Here is a 19,500-nt window from a genome sequence, read left to right on the forward strand (position 1 = left end):
CCCAGAATCTGACCACATTTTGCAGTCTGCGGTTTAATCCGTTAATCTCAGTGCTCTGCATTTGAACACCATCTGTGGTTTTCAGGGCCATATATTGGGAAAAAGTGAAAAAATTATATATATACATATTTCCCAGAATCTGACTACATTTTTGCTGTCTGCGGTTTAATCCGTTAATCTCAGTGCTTTGCATTTGAACACCGTCTGTGGTTTTTAGGGCCATATATTGGGAAAAAGTGAAAAAAAAAATAATACATATTTCCCAGAATCTGAACACATTTTTGCTGTCTGCGGTTAAATCCGTTAATCTCAGTGCTCTGCATTTGAACACCATCTGTGGTTTTCAGGGCCATATATTGGGAAAAAGTCAATATATATATATATATATATATATATATATATATATACTTATTTCCCAGAATCTGACCACATTTTTGCTGTCTGCGGTTAAATCCGTTAATCTCAGTGCTCTGCATTTGAACACCGTCTGTGGTTTTCAGGGCCATATATTTGGAAAAAGTGAAAAAATTATATATATACATATTTCCCAGAATCTGACTACATTTTTGCTGTCTGCGGTTTAATCCGTTAATCTCAGTGCTCTGCATTTGAACACCGTCAGTGGTTGTTAGGGCCATATATTGGGAATAATATAGTTATAAATATAAACATCATAAAACAGTGTCTGTACTGCAGATTCCAATAATCTGTAGCTAAAATAGTGTCCAAAATATGTGCGGTTCTGTGTCATATACTGTATTGCATCTGAAAACGGTGTCTTTTGTGGACAGTAAAAAAAACTGCGCCACAACCAGTAACAAATGCATAAATTTGAAGAAAGCAAGCACTTAGGGACGGGGAAGTGGGCGTAATGCTGATGGTTCACGCAGAGGCCGTGGCACTGGACGCAATGAAACAGTGTCTGCTGACAGTGCACCACAAAAAAAATTAAGAAAACCGTACCCAGCTTCATGTCCAACTTAACTGGGCGGCGCACGACAACACTGTCCAAGTCGGACCAGTGCTAACAGTTGGTCGTTTGGATTGCTGAAGATAATGCTTCTAGTCGGTTAAGCACCACCCTCTCTTCCACCAAGCCCAGTCTCTGTAGCCAAGAGTCTGGTCAACCGAATCCTCACTCAGATCATCCTTCCTCCCACCATGGAGAGGCTTGCCAAACAAGTGATCCCACACACGGATATTCCAAGGAGCTCTTTCCAGCACCACTATTAGATTTGGCCCTCTCGCCCAGCACGCTTGAAGAGGGACCTGAGATATTGTGCCCTGATTCCCAACCTCTTGAGCCTTCACAGTCTCAAGAAGATGACGTTGGTGAACGGCAATCATTCGTTCACGAGGTGGATGATGATGAGACACAGTTGTCAATCACTGAGGTTGTGATTAGGTCAAGACAGGAGGATGAGCAGAGTGAGGAAGTGGAAGAGGAGGTGGTGGACGATGAGTTCACTGACCCAACATGGAAAGGTGAAAAGCCGAGCGAGGACAGCAGTACAGAGGAGGAGGGATCCGCAGCACCGCAACAGGCTGGAAGAAGCAGTGGGGTTGCAAAAGGGAGAAGTCGGCCCACACAAAACAGGCCCGCAACCGTTACACCGAGCACTCCCATGCGTAAATTAACCTTGCCAAGGGGTAGGTGTTCCGCAGTATGGCACTTTTTTGAGGAAAGTGCAGAGGACAAAAGAGTGGTAGTTTGCAACCTGTGCAGTACCAAAATGAGCCGGGGCGTGAACACTAGCAACCTCACCACCTCTAGCATGATCCGCCACATGCCACATCCAAGCACACTAATAAGTGGGCCGAACGCCTGGGTCCACAATCTGGGTCTGCAGGTCACACCACTGCCTGCTCTTACCCTGTGTTACGTGCTGTCCAAGACACTGGCCCGGATGCCTCTCGCCCTGCACCTGGACCTTCGCATGAACCATCAGCAACAACATCCACTTCCCTGTCCCAGCGCAGCGTCCAAATGTCCATAACACAGTCATTTGAACGCAAGCGCAAATACTCACCCACCCACCAATAGGCCATAGCACTAAACTGACAACTTTCAAAATTACTGGCCCTGGAAATGTTGGCATTTAGGCTTGTGGACACTGAGGCCTTCCGCAGCCTGATGCCGGCAACCGTCCCTCGGTACGCAGTCCCCAGCCGCCACTATTTTTCACGGTGTGCCGTGCCTGCCTTACACCAGCATGTGTCCCAGAACATCACCCGTGCCCTGACCAATGCAGTTACTGGGAAGGTCCACTTAACCACGGACACATGGACAAGTGCTGGCAGCCAGGGACGCTACATTTCCGTGACCGCACACTGGATGAATGTTGTGAAGGCCGGGAGTGAATCGTACCCTGGAATGGCACAGGTGCTACCCACACCCAGGATTGCGGGCCTTACATCCATCAGGGTCTCCGCCAGCAGCTATGTTACTGGCTCCAACCCCCACTTCTCCTCCTTCGCCTCATCTTCCTCCACTTCCACCTCCAGCACCAGTCAGCCATCAGTTGCTAGCTGGAAGCAGTGTAGCACTGCTGTGGGTAAGCGTCAACAGGCTGTGCTGAAGCTGATCTGCTTAGGGGACAAACAGCACACCGCCGCAGAGCTTTGGCAGGGTATAAGGGACCAGACCGAGCTGTGGCTCTCGCCACTCAACCTACAACCAGGCATGTTTGTGTCTGACAATGGCCGTAACTTGGTGGCAGCTTTGGAGCTCAGCAACCTGACACACATCCAATGCCTAGCCCACGTCTTAAACTTAGTGGTTTAGCGGTTTATCAAAACATACCCCAATTTGCCAGAGCTACTTGTGAAGGCGCGCCGCGTTTGTGCCCATTTCCGCAAGTCGTACACAGCTTCAGCTGGTCTGTCAACGCTGCAGCTGTGCTTGCGGTTTCCAGCTCACCGACTGTTGTGCGATGTGAGCACTCACTGGAACTCTACGTTCTGCATGTTGGCCAGGCTTTGTGAGCAGCAGAGGGCAGTTGTGAAATACCAGCTGCAACATGGTCATTGCCTTTCGAGTCAACTGCCACTATTCACAAGCGAGGAGTGGGCATTGATGTCAGACCTGTGTGAGGTTTTAAAAACCTTTGATGAATCCACACAGATGGTTATTGGCGATAACGCTATTATCAGCGTAACCATCTTACTGCTGTGTCTACTCAAACGATCACTGCTCACAATTAAGGATGACACTCTGAATGTGGCAGTGGAGGAAATGGGGAGAACATCACACAGGGTGATACCCAGACCGCCCACAGTTTGTCTTCTCAGCACGAATTGGACCATGAAGAGGAGTAGGAGGAGGAGGAGGAGGAGGAGCTGGAGACAGTTGCCTTTGCTACAGAGGGTAGTACCCATGGAACTTTAATTCCATCTGTTCAGCGTGGATGGGCAGAAGAGGAGGAGGAGGAGGAGGAGGAGGAGGAGGAAGAGGAGATAGAGAGTCCTCCTGATGTTGATATCGACGTCTTGCCTAAATGGCTAAATTTTGCTTTTTTGAAGTTTGGTATTTTTGTTCCTTCCTGTAGAAACACTCGTTTGAAGGATAATTGGAAGGTTATTGGATAATTGAAAGGTTATTTCCCATGTGTCCCTCAACCTGCACATCTGTTGTTCTGTCAGGTCTATTGGTTAATACTAAGTCCAGTATGGCTGTCCCTCTAGTTGGGTTCTAAACCAGTTGGGAAAGGTAATTGTCTTTGGTTATTGCCAAGAACCTGGTGAGTAATGCTAACCCATAGCTTTATCCTCAGGACCATAGCCCTAAACTAATATTTCATGTAGCAATAAACATCCACAGCCTAAGACATCTTGACCTGTTCTTCAGACTTATATTCCCTGTCAGAATCATAGAATCACCAAATTTAGAGGATTTTCAAGTTTTTTTTTACTTCATTATTTTAATTAATGAGCAGCACTGTTTTTCCATTTCAAATAGAGGAAAACAATTATGGAATCATCAGTAACAAAAATCTCAATGATTAGGTTAGGGCTACATGACGACATGTGTCGCGCGACAATTTTTATAATAATAGTCTATGGTGTCACACTGCGACCTGCGACACACTGCGACTGTGACGCGACAGTAGCAAAAAATCTATCCAAGAGGAATCAGTCGCAGCATGTCGCAGTTTGACACCATAGACTATCATTAAAACAATTGTCGCGCAACATTAGTGCGACATCAATGTCGCGCGACACATGTTGCAGTGTAGTTGTGCCCTATGTGTGACACGACTTTTCTGTAGGCCTAGCCTTACTTTGTTGCTAAAGTAAAAGCAAACACAACGCAACGGCACTTTGCAAACATAGGCTATCAGGAATTTATCTGCTGGCGTTGATAGGACCTGTGCTGTTGGAGGAGGAATATAATTTTTGATGAGGAACAGGCCTAGTCATAAATTACCTGCCCCCTCTTTCTCTCCGTACATTGGAAACGGAATGAAATCAACGGCAGCTCTGATTTCGGTCATTATTTATGCCAGTTTCTGGTGTAAATAATGATGAAATAGCTTTAGACGATGCTCTCACTGTACCCCTGCCTCATTTTGATAGACTTGATGAAAGCGGCGTAAAATGCAGATTCCGAGTAGAAAAGCCACAAATGCAATAAAAAGCAGCAAATTTAGTGGATTTGTGACTTTTGTTCGCCAGTAAGAGGAGTCAGGGGAATTATTATTATTATTAAAGCGCCATTCATTCCATAGCGCTGTACATATGAAAAGGGGTATACATACAGTCATCCATAAATATTGGGACATCGACACAATTCTAACGTTTGTGGCTCTATACACCACCACAATGGATTAGAAAGGAAATGAACAAGATGTGCTTTAACTGCCGACTGTCAGCTTTAATTTGAGGGTATTTACATCCAAATCAGGTGAACGGTGTAGGAATTACAAAAGTTTGCATATGTGCCTCCCACTTGTTAAGGGACCAAAAGTAATGGGACTGAATAATAATCATAAATCAAACTTTCACTTTTTAATACTTGGTTGCAAATCCTTTGCAGTCAATTACAGCCTGAAGTCTGGAACGCATAGACATTATCAGACGCTGGGTTTCATCCTTGGTGATGCTCTACCAGGCCTCTACTGCATCTGTCTTTAGTTCCTGCTTGTTCTTGGGGCATTATCCCTTCAGTTTTGTCTTCAGCAAGTGAAATGCATGCTCAATTGGATTCAGGTCAGGTGATTGACTTGGCCATTGGTTGCTTTTGCAGTATGCTTTGGGTCATTGTCCATCTGCACTGTGAAGCGCCGTCCAATGAGTTCTGAAGCATTTGGCTGAATATGAGCAGATAATATTGCCCGAAACACTTCAGAATTCATCCTGCTGCTCTTGTCAGCAGTCACATAATCAATAAATACAAGAGAACCAGTTCCATTAGCAGCCAAACATGCCCACACAATGACACTACCACCACCATGCTTCACTGAGGAGGTGGTATGCTTAGGATCATGAGCAGTTCCTTTCCTTCTCCATACTCTTCTCTTCCTATCACTCTGGTATAAGTTGATCTTGGTCTTATCTGTCCATAGGCTGTTGTTCCAGAACTGTGAAGGCTTTTTTAGATGTCATTTGGCAAACTCTAATCTGGCCTTCCTGTTTTTGATGCTTACCAATGGTTTACATCTTGTGGTAAACCCTCTGTATTCACTCTGGTGAAGTCTTCTATTGATTGTTGACTTTGACACACATACATCTACCTCCTGGAGAGTGTTCTTGATCTGGCCAACTGTTGTGAAGGGTGTTTTTTTCACCAGGGAAATAATTATTTGGTCATCCACCACAGTTTTTTTCCGTTGTCTTCCGGGTCTTTTGGTGTTGCTGAGCTCACTGGTGCGTTCCTTCTTTTTAAGAATGTTCCAAACAGTTGTTTTGGCCATGCCTAATGTTTTTGCTATCTCTCTGATGGGTTTGTTTTGCTTTTTCAGCCTAATGATGTCTGGCTTCACTGATAGTGACAGCTTTTTTGATCTCATCTTGAGAGTTGACAGCAACAGATTCCAAAAGCAAATAGCACACTTGAAATGAACTCTGGACCTTTTATCTGCTCGTTGTAATTAGGATAATGAGGGAATAACACACACCTGGCCATGGAACAGCTGAGAAGCCAATTGTCCCATTACTTCTGGTCACCTAACAAGTGGGACGCACATATGCAAACTGTTGTAATTCCTACACCGTCCACCTGATTTAGATGTAAATACCCTCAAATTAAAGCTGACAGTCTGAAGTTAAAGCACATCTTGTTTGTTTCTTTTCAAATCCATTGTGGTGGTATATAGAGCCGAAAATGTTAGAATTGTGTCGATGTCCCAATATTTATGGACCTGACTGTACATAATACAGACAATTGCACTAAAGCATGAACAAGACGAGTTACAAACTGGTACAGAAGGAAAGAGGGTCCTGCCCATGAGGGCTTACAATCTACAAGGTATGGGAGAAGGACACAGTAGGAGAGGGTGAAGCGGGTCATGGCGGTAAAGAGGCAGCAGGGTCACTGGTTGTAGGCTTGTCTGAAGAGGTGGGTTTTCAGGTTTCTTTTGAAGAATTCCACTGTAGGTGAGAGTCTGATATGTTGGGGTAGCGAGTTCCAGAGTGTGGGGGATGCACGGAAGAAGTCTTGGAGGCAGTTGTGGGAAGAGTTGATAAGAGGAGAGGAGAGAAGGAGGTCTTGTGAGGATCGGAGATTGCGTGTGGGGATGTATTGGGAAAGTAGCTCAGAGATGTAGGGAGGGGACCGGTTGTGGACAGCCTTGTATGTATTTGTTAGTATTTTGAACTGAATTCGCTGGGCAATGGGGAGCCAGTGAAGGGATTGGCAGAGGGGAGAGGCAGAAGAGTAACAGGGCGAGAGTTGGATTAGTCAGGCAGCAGAGTTGAGGATAGATTGGAGGGGTGCGAGATTACTAGATGGCAGGCCACAGAGGAGGATGTTGCAGTAGTCGAGGCGGGAGATGATGAGGGCATGTACAAGCATTTTCGCAGACCCAAAGTTGAGGAAACTGCGGATGCGGGAGATGTTTTTGAGTTGGAGGCGGCAGGTGGTGGAAAGGGCTTGGATGTGCGGTCGGAAGGAGAGGGCAGAATATAAGATCCCTCCAAGGCAGCTGACTTGGAGACCGGGGAGAGTGTGCAGCCATTGATCATGATAGATAGGTCTGTTGGGGGGTTGCGCAAGATGGGGGAAAGATGATGAATTCTGTTTTATCCATGTTAAGTTTTAGAAAGCGAGAGGAGAAGGAGGAGGATATGGAAGATAGGCATTGTGGGATTCTTGATAGTAAGGTGATGATGTCTGACCAGAGAGGTAGATTTGTGTGTCATCAGAATAAGAGTGATACGGAAAGCCATGGAACTCTATGAGCTGTCCCAGGCCGAAAGTGTAGATAGAGAAGAGTAGGGATCCTAGGACAGAGCCTTGCAGGACACCAACAGAGAGGGAATGAGATGCTTAGGGGGTCTGAGAGTGGGAGACGCTAAATGTCTGCTCCGTGAGGTATGATGTGATCCAGTAGAGGGCCAGGTCAGTGATGCCAAGAGATGAGAGTTTGTAACAGAAGGGAGTGGTTGGCAGTGTCAAAGGCAGAGAACAGGTCAAGGAGAAGGAGGACAGAGTAATGTTTATTGGTTTTGGCTGTTAGTAGGTCGTTGGTGAATTTGGTGAGGGCAGTCTCAGTTGAGTGGTGGGGTCCGAAGCCAGATTGTAGCAGGAGGAGAGATGAGAGGACAGTTCAGAATGGACATTTCGCTCAAGTAGCCTTGAGGCATATGGAAGAAGTGATATGAGGCGATAACTGGACAAAGAAAATGGCTTTTTGAGGATGGGTGTAATGGTAGCATGTTTAAAACCAGAGGGGAACACTCCAGAGGTTAGTGATAGGTTGAAGAGATGAGTTAGGACTGGGATAAACACTGTGGTGAGGTTAGGGATGAGGTGGGATGGGACTGGGTCAAGTGCACAGGTGGTGAGATGTGATCTAGAGAGTAGATTGGAGAGTTTTTCTTCTGTAATGGTGGAAAAGCGGGTTTTGGTAGAAGAAGACTGAGCAGTTGTGTAAAGGGTCTGTGGGGACTGTGCGCTGAAGCTTTCTCTGATGTCGACTATCTTTTGTTTGAAGTATGTGGCAAAGTCCTCAGCTGAGATGAGAGGAGAGGGTGGGGGCGCTGGGGGACAGAGAAGGGAATTAAAAGTGTTAAAAAGTTGTTTAGGGCTGTGGGGGGAAGATATGAGAGATGAGAAGTAGGCCTGTTTTGAGTCAGCGAATAAGGATTTAAAAATGAGGAGGGATTGCTTGTATGCGGTGAAGTGATCCTTAGAGTGGGATTTCTTCCATCGCCGCTCAGCAGCCCTCGAAGCTTGTCTGAGTTTTTTGGTCAGGTTGGTGTGCCAGGGTTGTCTGTTGATTTTTCGGGTTTTGTTGTGTGTGAGGGGGCAACAGTGTCCAGAGCTGTACTTATTGTGGTGTTATATAGGGTTGTGGCAGTATCTGGGTCTTGGAGGGAACAAATGGTAGACAGTGGCAGAAGAGAGCCTGAGAGCAAGCGAAAGTCAAGATGTTAAAGGTTCCTGTGGGGCTGTGTTAGTGTGTGGACCGGGGAGCAGCAGAAGAGATCAGTAAAGAGAAGGTGAGTAGGTTGTGGTCGGATAGGGGGAGAGGCGAATTAGAAAGGTTAGACAGGGAGCAGAGGCGGGTAAAGATAAGATCCAGAGTGTGAGCATCTCTGTGGGTGGGAGCGGAAGAGCACTGTGATAGGCCGAAGGAGGAAGAGAGTGATAGGAGTTTAGAGGCGGCTGAGTGGCAGGTGTCAATAGGGATGTTGAAGTCTCCCATCATGATAGTGGGGATGTCCGCAGAAAGAGAGTGTAGGAGCCAGGTGTTAAAGTGGTCAGGAAAATTGGTGGCTGGGCCTCACAGTGCATTGGTGATACCACTATGGAGGCATGTGAGAGTCTGGCTGTGAGTTGGTTTCTAGCACTGTTCAGACCCTGTTCACACACCACGGGTAGTTGAGTGGCAGGACCCCATGCTTGCTGAGACACCATGACGTGGTGCATGAGGGGCTCCGATATGTTCCTGACTGGAAGATATTGGCAAAGTTCTCAGCTTTTAACATCGGCTTGAGGAATTAGCTAGTATTGTCAGTTGCGTATCATTTTGGTGCATTTTTTGCAGTGAGTTGTGTATGTATATATTTTTTCATCTGCACAATGTATCATTTTGTGTAAGATGTCCTTGTGGTGCATGCGGTCCGCCCTGGCATCCTCCGTTGTACGCATTTTTTTGCTGGGGATTGCCGTTATCTGCGGACCGCATGCAGAGGAATTGCTCCCCCGGTTATAGACAAACTACAGTGTCTGGGTTTGGAGCATTTCCACCCGTTTAGGCCACTTTTTTCTGTGAGTTTTTGTCGATACCAGGCAAAAGTATCGCTTGGGTATCGAAAATTCGATACCCGAAACAACCCTATTTCCCCCATAGAATATATAAACTAATGCTATATTCACATTATAAAATGAATATGAGGCACTTAGCAAATAAATGTCACGGAAAGTACGGGGAAGGAAAGACAACCAAAGGGAACCACAACTAAACAACAACAGACTAGGCCCCAAACCAAGGGAATAAAGAGGTCACCTCCTAGCAATCCCTGATACTCTCCCTAACCTGCTAACAACATGTGCAAATCTCAATGGTAGAAATGCACATGCACAGGAACCTGAGACTGCTGAAACACTGCACCAAACCCTCAGCTTAGGGAACAGGGAAAGAGGCAACCGACTCCTTCCAAACTGAAGGAGCTAGTGTCTCCCTGAGGCCTAGTCAGGACAGAAACACCAAGAAAAGGGAAAGGACTTAGCTTGAGATGTAACTAGAACAGGAGAAATACCACACAAGCAGAGCACTCCACAGAAGAACTATCAGCCGCAGGGAAACAAGTGAGAGGCGGAACACATAAAAAGCCACCTGACTGATAATGAGCAGCATCTGCGAAGGGGTGGAAACCTGTCAGCAACCATGAAAACAAGAGAGATCTGTCAGATAGACTCCTGAGTCTTCCGTCTATTTGAACTTCTAAGATCTCTCCCAGGGTCGGCGGTGACAGTACCCCCCTTCTACGGGTGACCTCCGGGCACCCAGGAACAACTTTATCAGGGTGGGCTCTGTGAAAGGACTTCAGAAGCCGACTGGCATTTAAATCAGTCACCGGGACCCACATTCTCTCCTCCGGACCATAACCCTTCCAATGAATGAGGTATTGAAGGGAATCCCGAAAGACACGAGAGTCAACAACTCTGGAAATTTGAAACTCCAGATTCCCGTGAACCATGACAGGTGGAGGTGGCAAGGAAAATGGTACAGCAGGTTCCACATAACTCTTTAACAAAGATTTATGGAAGACATTATGGATCTTCCAAGCTTGCAGAAGTTCAAGGCGAAAAGAAACCGGATTAATAATGGCAGAGATCTTGTATGGACCAATAAATCTTGGGACCTAACCTCCAGGATGGCCCCTTCAACTTAATGTTCTTAGTGGACAACCACACCAAATCACCCACATTCAGGTCCGGATCAGACAGACGTTTCTTGTCAGCCATACGTTTATACCTATCGCTCATCTTTTTTAAATTAATTAGAATTTTCCACCAGATAGATGATAAAGAAGAAGCAAATCTCTCCTCATCAGGTATGCCAGAGGAACTATTCCCAGAGAACGTACCAAACTGAGGGTGAAACCCATATGCAACAAAAAATGGTGACTTATCAGTGGACTCCTGACGACGGTTATTCAAAGCAAATTCAGCCAAAGACAAAAATGAGGACCACTCCTCCTGATTCTCAGCAACAAAACACCTCAAATAGGTCTCCAGATTCTGTTTAGTGTGTTCAGTTTGTCCGTTCGACTGAGGGTGAAAAACCGAAGAGAAGGACAAACGAATCCCCAGGTCAGTACAGAAAGCCTTCCAGAATCTGGACCACCATCAAAATCACCGTCATCCCAGAAGAACTGGGCAAATCTGTGATAAAGTCCATGGACAAGTGCATCCAGGGACGGGATGGACAAAGGAAGAAGAGATCCTGAGGGCAGAGTATGAGTCACATTGGCACGTGCACAGGTCTCACAAGCTGCCAGATAGCCCTCAACACTCTTATGTAAACCCGGCCACCAGAATCTCAGAGAAATAAGATCAACAGTGGATCTGCTCTCAGGGTGTCCAGCAAGGACAGTATCATGATGTTCCTTAAACACCTTGTGACGAAGCTCAGAAGGAACAAACAACCTCCCTGGGGGACAGGAATCAGGTGCCTCTCCCTGAACTTCCAACACCTCCGCCTCCAGTTCAGGATAGAGGGCGGATACAACCACCCCATCAGTCAAAATCTGACCAGGATCCTCAGTATCACCCCCCCTCCCCCCAGGGAAGCTACGCAACAAGGCATCCACCTTGACATTCTTGACTCCAGGGTGAAAAGTGACAATGAAATTAAATCTGGTTAAAAACAAAGACCATCTGGCCTGCCTTGGGGTCAAACGTTTAGCCGACTCCAGGTAGGCCAGATTTTTATGATCGGTAAATACAGTAATGGGATGAATCGCTCCTTCTAACCAATGACGCCATTCCTCAAAGGCCAACTTAATGGCCAGCAACTCTTCATTGCCAGCATCATAATTTCTATCGGCAGAAGAGAGTTTTTTTGAAAAAAAAAAAAAGAACAAGGGCACCATTGGCCAGGAGAAGGACCCTGCGACAGAACTGCACCAACTCCCACTTCTGATGCATCCCCCTCAACAATAAATGGCTTAGACACATCAGGCTGCACCAAAATGGGAGCAAAAGAAAAACATTGCTTTATAGTGGAAAAAGCATATAACAGCTCTTCCGACCAGACAGAGAAATCCACCCCTTTCTTAGTCATGTCAGTCAGAGGTTTGACAACAGTGGAATAATTCAAGATACATTTTCTGTAGTAATTGGTAAACCCGAAAAACCGCATAAGCGCTTTCTGATTCTCGGGCAGATTCCATTCCAAGACCGCACAGACTTTTTCGGGATCCATGCAAAAGCCCGAAGCGGAAAGCAGGTAACCCAGAAAAGGAATCTCTTGAACAGCAAACACACATTTTTCTAACTTAGCATATAACCTATTCTCCCGGAGGATCAGCAAGACTTGTCTCAAATGATCCTGAAAACTCTCCATCACGGGAGAGTAAATCAATATGTCATCCAGGTATACGACAACAAACCTTCCCACTAAATGATGAAAAATGTAATTGATGAAATATGGAAATACTGCCTGGGCATTGGTCAAACCAAAAGGCATGACCAAGTTCTCAAAATGACCCACAGGAGTATTAAAAGCTGTCTTCTATTCATCCCCCTCTCTGATTCTTACCAGATTATATGCCCCTCTTAGGTCTAATTTAGAAAACACTAGGGTTGAGCGAACCCGAACTGTAAAGTTCGGGTTCATACCGAACTTTAGGATTTTTGGACCCCGGACCCAAACCCGAACATTTCCGTAAAAGTTCTGGTTCGGGTTCGGTGTTCGCCGCTTTCTTGGCGCTTTTTGAAAGGCTGCAGAGCAGCCAATCAACAAGCGGTTAACTGTCTGACCTTAGAAGCCATCACAGCCATGCCTACTAATGGCATGGCTGTGATTGGCCAGAGCAGCATGTGACTCAGGCTCTATATAAGCTTGAGTCACATAGCGCTGCACGTCACTCTGCTGTAACAAGTGTAGGGAGAGGATGCTGCTGGACTTGTGATTTCAGGGAGAGAATAGGAGAGAATCTAACTAAGCGATCTACAGAGAAATAGTTGTGTGGGTGCAGGGAACAATCGTTTTACCCTGCCCTGAGCTCATTGACCAAAAAAAAAAACTTTTATAATTCTGTTAGTTTGGTGGGCAGCGGCGGCAGCCATTTTATGCAAGCTCAGTGCACCAGCACTGCATCTGAGCTTTTGGGACATTGCAAATCACAATTTTTTGGGCAAACTACAACATCTTGATTAGTCAGTGTGCAATTTAAGCTAGAAATACACCCATCATTTTCTGGGGTTTGAAAAACACACTTTTTTTGACAAGAAACACTATTTTCAGGCCTTGCAGCATCAGCATGTGTGAAATTACAGGCTTATATACTGCTGTCAAATTCAGTTGTTAAACAAACACTCGTTTGGGCACAAAAAATGTAGTTGGCAACCTTTGATGCAGATGTCATTGTGAGATACACCCTTAAAACATTTGGGTTACATTCAGAGATTTTAAATTCCGCCATTAGGTGCACCAATATTGAATTCAGGCCTACACTGGTTCAGGCCCTGTGACATACCCTTCTACATACAGGGGTTTGATTCAGGCATTTGAAATACAGCCATTTGAAATACATCCATTTTGTGCAAAGAAATATTTAATTTAGGCCTACACTGGATCATGCCCTGTGAGATACTCCCTCTACATTCATGTGTTTGATTCAGGCATTTGAAATACCGCCATTTGGTGCACCAATATTGAATTCAGGCCTACACTGGTTCAGGCCGTGTGAGATATACCCTCTACATACAGGGGTTTGATTCAGGCATTTGAAATACAGCCATTTGAAATACAGCCATTTTGGGCAAAGAAATATTTAATTTAGGCCTACACTGGTTCATGTTCTGTGAGATACTCCCTCTACATACAGGGGTTTGATTCAGGCATTTGAAATACAGCCATTTGAAATACAGCCATTTTGGGCAAAGAAATATTTAATTTAGGCCTACACTGGTTCATGTTCTGTGAGATACTCCCTCTACATACAGGGGTTTGATTCAGGCATTTGAAATACAGCCATTTAAAATACAGCCATTTTGGGCAAAGAAATATTTAATTTAGGCCGACACTGGTTCATGCCCTGTGAGATACTCCCTCTACATACATAGGTTTGATTCAGGCATTTGAAATACAGCCATTTTGTGCAAAGAAATATTTCATTCAGGCCTACACTGGTTCAGACCGTGTGAGACACACTCTCTACATTCAGGGGCTTGATTCAGGCATTTGAAATACCGCCATTTGGTGCACCAATATTGAATTCAGGCCTACACTGGTTCAGGCCGTGTGAGATATACCTTCTACATACAGGGGTTTGATTCAGGCATTTAAAATACAGCCATTTTGGGCAAAAAAATCTTTTATCGAGGCCTAGTCTGGTTCAGGCCGTGTGAGATACACCCTTTACATACTGTTGTTCTATTCCACTATTAATTAAACACCCATTTAGGGCAAGATCCTAAATTTGAAAAATATGAGGAGAGCGTCAAATAAGGGACGTGGCCCAGGTCGTGGTGCTGCTGGTGGATCTCCTGTTGCAGAGAGAGGACGTGGTCGATCTGTGCCAGCTACACGCACAAGTGAAACCCCTTCCTCAGGTGCGAGTAGGCGACAGAACCTGCAGCGGTATTTGGTCGGGCCTAATGCTGCTCTACGAATGGTGAGGCCTGAACAAGTACAGGCGATAGTAGATTGGGTTGCTGACAGTGGATCCAGTTCCTTCACATTGTCTCCCACCCAGTCTCCTGCTGAAAGACCACAGTTGGCACCTGCAGCCCATGTCCATCAGTCTTTCACCTCACCCCCTTGCAAATCAGCCAAGCAGTCTGAGCCCCAAGTCATGCAGCATTCTATTCTGATGTGGAGGACGATGAGGTCCTCGACCCCACATGGAATCAAGGTCATGCGAGTGACCTATGTAGTTCGGAGGAAGAGGCGGTGGTCGCACAGAGCCACCAGCACAGCAGAAGAGAGAGCAGGGTGCAAAAGCGGAGCGGCCGTCCTCTAGACAGTATGCCTGCTACTGCCCACCGCAGCATGGGACCGAGCACACCAAAGCCAGCTCCAAGGAGTTCCCTAGCGTGGCAGTTCTTCAGACAATGTGCTGACGACAAGACACGAGTGGTTTGCACGCTGTGCAATCAGAGCCTGAAGTGAGGCATAAACGTTCTCAACCTGAGCACAACCTGCATGACCAGGCATTTAAGTGCAAAGCACGAGCTGCAGTGGAGTAGACACCTCAAAAACCAAGAAAGGTCTCTGGCTCCTCCTGCTTCCTCATCTGCTGCAGTCGCGGCCTCTTCATCCACCTCTGGAGTGACAGTGCCATCTGGCACCCTGGAAACAGAGGTTCTGCCAGCAACACCAACACCTGGGTCACCAAGCATCTCCACAATGTCCCACGGAAGCGTTCATCTCTCCATATCCCAAATGCTGGAGAGGAAGAGGAAGTACCCCCCTACCCACTTGCGATCCCTAGCCCTGAATTCCAGCATTTCTAAATTACTGGCCTTTGAAATGCTGTCATTCCGTCTGGTGGAGACAGATAGTTTTAAAGGCCTTATGGCGGTGGCTGTCCCACAGTACGTCGTGCCCAGCCGCCACTACTTTTCAAGGCGAGCCATCCCTTCCCTGCACAACCAAGTAGGGGACAAAATCAGGTGTGCACTGCGCAACGCCATCTGTGGCAAGGTGCACCTGACTACGGATACGTGGACCAGTAAGCACAGTCAGGGCCGTTATATCTCCATAACAGCACACTGGGTAAATGCAGTGGCGGCTGGGCCTGAGGCGGATAGCAGTTTGGCACATGTCCTTCCACCACCGAGGATTGCAGGGCGCTTCAGTTTGCCTCCTGTTGCTTCCTCCTCCTACTCTGCTTCCTCATCCTCTACCAGCTCCTCATCCGGTCAGTGTAACACCTTCACCACCAACTTCAGCGCAGCCAGGGGTAAACGACAGCAGGCAGTTTTAAAAATTATCTGTTTGGGGGACAAACCCCACACCGCGCAGGAGCAGTGGACGGGCCTTGAACAACAGACCGATGAGTGGTTTGTGCCAGTCAGCCTCAAGCCCGGCCTGGTGGTGTGTGCGATAATGGGCGAAATCTCGTAGCAGCTCTGGGACTAACCGGTTTTTAACGCACATCCCTTGCCTGGCGCATGTGCTGAATTTGGTTGTGCAGAGATTCCTTAAAAATTACCCCGATATGTCAGAGCTGCTGCATAAAGTGCGGGCCGTCTATGCGCGCTTTCAGCCTTCTCACCCTGCTGCTACTTGCCTGTGAGCTCTGCAGCATAACTTCGGCCTTCCAACTCACCGCCTCATATGCAACGTGCCCACAAGGTGGAATTCCACCTTGCATATGCTGGCCAGACAGGAAAGAGCAGCAGCAGGCGATAGTGGAGTTTCAGCTGCAGCACGCACGGGTGAGTCGCTCGGCGGAACAGCACCACTTCACCACCAATGACTGGGCCTCCATGCGAGACCTGTGTTCCTTATTGCGCTGTTTCGAGTACTCCACAAACATGGCCAGTGCCGATAACGCCGTTCTCAGCATTACTATCCCACTTCTATGCCTCCTTGAAAAAACGCTCCTGGCGATGATGGAAGAGGATGTGGCACAGGAGGAGGAGGAGGAAGAGGGATCATTTTGTAGGGTTTCCGGACAGTCATTCCCAAGTGGCTCCGAGGGTGGGTTCCTGCACCCACAAACCCAAGATACACAATTGTCCAGCCAGGGCACAGTTCTGGAGGATGAGGAGGTGGAGGATGAGGAGGAGGAGATGGAGGAGAAGGAACCATGTTCACAGCAGGGTGGCACCCAGACCAGCTCATGGCCATCACTGGTGCGTGGATGGGGGATACAGAGGACACAGACGATACACCTCCGACAGATGACAGCTTTTCGTTGCCTCTGGGCAGCCTGGCACACATGAGCGATTACATGCTGCAGTGTCTCCGCAACGACCGCCGAGTTGCTCACATTCTAACTTGTGGTGATTACTGGGGGGCCACGCTGCTGGATCCCCGTTACAAGGACAACGTACCGTCCTTAATTCTGTCACTGGAGCGTGATCGTAAGATGCGCGAGTACAAGCGCACGCTGGTAGACGCGCTGCTGGTGGCATTCCCACCTGACAGCTGGGGCACAGTGGAAGCACAAGGCGAAGGCAGAGGACGAGGAAGAGGTCGCCAAGGCAGCCTGGGCACTGCCAGCACCTCAGAAGGCAGGGTTAGCATGGCCCGAAATGTGGAAAAGCTTTGTCTGCACGCCACAACAACCAGCACCACCAACTGATATGGAACGTCTTAGCAGGAGGCAGCATTTCACCAACATGGTGGAGCAGTATGTGTGCACACGCCTACACGTACTGAATGACGGGTCTGCCCCCTTCAACTTCTGGGTCTCCAAATTGAGCACATGGCCTGAGTTTGCCCTTTACGCCTTGGAGGTGCTGGCCTGCCCTGCAGCCAGTGTATTATCTAAACGTGTGTTTAGCACGGCACGGGGCGTCATCACAGACAAGCGCAGCCGCCTGTCCACAGCCAATGTGGACAAGCTCACGTTCAATAAAATGAACCAGGCATGGATCCCTCAGGACTTATCATTACCTTGTCCAGAATAGACATGTATCCCGGCACCAACCAGCCATTGTTATACTGCAGCGCAATTGTTCATGTTTGTTTTTTGGATATTTCACACTCTTTTGGAGTGTACCTTAATTTTAAAAAACTAAATTAAAACCAAAAACCTGTGTTGGCTATCTCGTCCTCCTCCACCGCCGCTTCCACCTACTCCGCTATGTCCACCGCCTCCTCAAACTCCTACTCGATATGGAACTCCACCTCATAAATTAAATTTTTTCTTTTTTTTGTACATGTTTTATTTTATATCATTTCACTTATTTGTCATTTACATTTTCTGGTGAAATTAACCAATTTTTGGGTGTATAGTACCACTGCTATACCTAGTAGGCCGGTTAACAAAAAAAATAAAATTGTTAGTTACATTTTCTGGTGAAATTCAGCAATTTTTTGGTGTGATGTACCACTGCTATACCTATTAGACCAGTAAAAAAAAAATAACATTTGTCAGTTACATTTTATGGTCAAATTAATAAATTTCAATAATTTTTATTTTACATTTTCGGGTGACAATAAACAATTGTTTTCTGTCATAGACCCCTGCTCTACCAAGTAGACAGGTTAATTAATTTCTGTAATTTTTCTGTTACATTCTTGGGTTGACATTATAAAATTTTAGACGTGAATAAAAAACCCTGCTCTGCATAGGTGACAGGGAATAACATTTCTGAAATGCTTCTTTAATTGATGCGCGCCACCTCCTTTGGTTCAATGCTTAAACTTAAACAAGTGCAGTACGCCAGTCCTTCAGGGGGAGCGAATGTGAGGTCACGGGTTAATAGGCAGACCGAGGGTTGCTCTTGGTACTCACAGTTTGTAGAAGACCCTGGGCAGGCGTACAGCAGTGATGGAGAGGCTGGCACATGAATCCTCTGGAGCATTCTCTGTATATAGGGACCAGGCCGGGTGGTAGGTGAGGTGCCCTGGGTGTTGGAAGTTTAATGTGCCGGTGGCAAGATCCCTTATAGTTCGTGACGCCAGTGCCGGTAACGGTGGCACACCGATTTGTTGTAGGAATAATTCCTGGACTGGACTGAACTACTCTTTCCTGTCTGGCCTAACTATATATACTAGGGGGTTCCCTAGCTCCCTCTACAGCTTAGGAGGAGGAACTACACCCCTAACACACCTGGTACACAGGAGATAATATGAAAATACACATTACAATGCAATATAAAATACCAAAGCAATTTCCCACAGGAGGTGGGGCAGCATGACCCTTAGTAGTGCCCACCTTTACATAGTGGGACACTACATACGCCGCTGCTTTGAGGTTGCCCGTCCTCGGCGCAACACAGGGGCCCGCCCAGCTGGAAACTGTGACCTGAAAGACAAAAATGCAAAGCAGGCATATACAACAATCACTACATTTGCAAGGAAAATATCCGGCAGCTCCGCTGGCAAAGGAACAAGTGCGGTGAAAAGGGGCATCGTTCTCTACGCAGAATAATACAGGGAACAGGGGCACTGACCTGGTACAGCGTATCAGGAATAACCAGGATAGTCCGTAATGATAAAAATGCAAATATAACATAAGTTCCTGGAGGCTCAAAAGAACAACATGAGTCCGTACCTGGGTCTTGTACACAGTTAAACAGGGGTTTCCCGGGGGGAGCGACTCTGATTAACAATGTAGTCTCCGAATCTCACAGGTGGGTGCCCCCTAGTAGGCCGCGTGGATCTCCTTTCTGGCAGAGACTCTTCCTGCCTTGGCTCAGGGGGGCCAGAGGAATCCACGGGTTCTGGAGCCCTTTCAGGTATACCCTGTGACAGGTCCATCCTTGAGGACTAGCAGGAACTAGAGCCGGTACCACCAAGTTCAACCAGGGTGTGAGGAACCAATGAAGTGGCTCTTTATCATGTAACAGGTTCTCAACGGCCTGCATAGGATCAACAGGTTGGACTGACGACTCTGGCTCAGGAGACTCCGGCTCAATGCCCCCTGCTGCAGTTTCTCCCTCTATGCAGGGCTTTAAACGATTCCTGTGTACGATCTAGGAGC

This window comes from Bufo bufo, chromosome 2 (assembly GCF_905171765.1).
Source record: "Bufo bufo chromosome 2, aBufBuf1.1, whole genome shotgun sequence".
NCBI lineage: Eukaryota > Metazoa > Chordata > Amphibia > Anura > Bufonidae > Bufo > Bufo bufo.